The sequence below is a fragment of the Nanorana parkeri genome, unplaced genomic scaffold (assembly GCF_000935625.1).
Source record: "Nanorana parkeri isolate BGI_ZX_2015 unplaced genomic scaffold, ASM93562v1 scaffold23, whole genome shotgun sequence".
In the NCBI taxonomy this organism is placed as follows: domain Eukaryota; kingdom Metazoa; phylum Chordata; class Amphibia; order Anura; family Dicroglossidae; genus Nanorana; species Nanorana parkeri.
This window is the reverse complement of record NW_017306291.1, coordinates 560,028-562,017: the sequence shown is the minus strand read 5'-3', so window position 1 is coordinate 562,017 and position 1,990 is coordinate 560,028. Positions and strand designations below refer to the sequence as shown.

General features: G+C 40.1%; 1 protein-coding gene across 1 annotated transcript in view; it reads left to right on the top strand.

Annotated features, from left to right (window-relative positions):
• The window catches only part of LOC108793036 (polycomb complex protein BMI-1), a 38,170-nt gene that overhangs the window by 10,978 nt on the left and 25,202 nt on the right, over window positions 1-1,990 (top strand). The window lies entirely within an intron of this gene.

Genomic DNA, 1,990 nt, shown 5'->3' with positions numbered 1-1,990 from the left:
TATATATATATATATATATATATATATATATATAGTTTTTTGGTTGATCTCATATGCTCATTTCTTCTTTAACCATTCACATTCTAGAATGTGTTCCTCAGCCCAGTTCTTCATATCTGGAATATGAACAGACAACTGTCAGAGCTGATATCCAGACACACAATTCTATTTTGTGTTTTACTCATAAGATAATCTTATATCATCATCAATTCAGAGTTCTGTAGTGCAAATAACTCTGTGTGTGATTAGATAGATAGATAGATAGATAGATAGATAGATAGATAGATAGATAGATAGATAGATAGATAGATAGATTAGACAGATAGATAGATAGATGGATAGATAGATTAGATACATAGATAGATAGATGTGTATACTGTAACATACATATACATACAGACAAAGATTCTAAGACAAATGTATCCCAGTACAATGTATTTCAGTCACAGGTTTCATGTGTTGTACTTTGTAATACTTCCCTAGTAATTCCTGAGCCGCTGCAAGTTTTAAATCCGACAAATAATTCGCCATAAACTGCAGTGGGGCAGATCCGACTGTCAATCAATCAATCCCTCTCATGTCAGAGGCAGTCAGTGACCGGGTTGGGCTGATGAATAAGGGCACAGCTCCGGTTTGGGGTGTTGATTTGAATGCTCTGTGTCTGTTTTATGACAGAAAGGTGGAAGTTGTTTTGCAGGGTTGATGTCAGTGAAAATACAAGTGAAGCTGCGTTTACTTCTCCCATTTCTGTACATTTTCATTGCACATTTTTGGGGTATTTCAGCTCCTTCTTATTCACCAACATCCACCTTTATAAGTGAGCAGCCTCTGCTGCTTTAGTGCATCGGCTCCTCTGTCTCTGGCGTTGAGTGAGCTCGTTCTTGTGCGTTTATTCGGTGTTTAATCCGTTCGCTCTCTCAGTGCAGCGTTTTATAGTTTTAGTAGTTTGTATCCCCCTGTGTAGTTTCCGTGGTGATGTACAGACTTCATATCGTCTATGGAGGTCATGACGGAGCTCGTTCACTCTCTGTGGAGGTGTTTTAGGTAGAGGTCAGGCACTTGGAAGGTCAGGTTTGTGCAAATGTCAGAAGTGGCTCTTTGGATTGGACTGTTTTTGGTTGTAGTTCGGTGCTGGTGGTGGGCGGCGGAGTGCACGGCTCGGTGCGGCGCGCTCACAGCTGTCAGTGCCAGGAAAACCCGGCTGTAGAGAGGCGTTCATGAGCGCTGACACCAGAGGAAACGAGTCATTTACCGGCACTGCGAGCTTCTTATCAAACGCCATCCACTGACTGCTGCGGAAACTTGTCTGGGGGGAAATGTAGCCGAGGGATCGGTGTCACCAGCACCATGAAATGTATATAAAAGATTCAATGCAAGATCTCGTCCTTGTCTGCATTGTATAGGAAGGGCGGAATTCTAATTCAAGTGCTATTCATAAATGGAATCTATAGACATACATGATGGACGGTGTCAGATTCGTACACACGTGGACGGTGCCAGATTCGTACACGTGGAGGATGCCAGATTCGTAACACTTTTTAACGCTGACGTTTTTTTCTTCTTCTAGAGCATGGTGAATGTTATTGAATACTTTCTTCAATTAGACGATCGTTCACAAATCCGATCTCGGCGATCTCACTACATGCAATCGATGAAATCTGATTTCTGATTGGTTGCTATTTGCCCTTCTAAGTAGTGTGAGTTTTTCTTTAGAGAGGGCTGTATGATGGAGTCTTAATCCCTCTTATATGACATCTGACCTGTTCAATACAATGTTTACACAGTGTGATCTGCATGTTGTGGGTCATTGGTTCATGTGCACTACATGTCCCAGCCTGCCTTGCCAGCCTTCATCTTCGTTGGGAATGATTATTTGGAAAGGGATTGGTTTAATATTATTAATATTAAAGTTTGTATTTAATTTTGTATTTATTTTATTATTACATTTTTATGTATTTATATTATTTTTTAATGTTTTTTTTAATTTAAG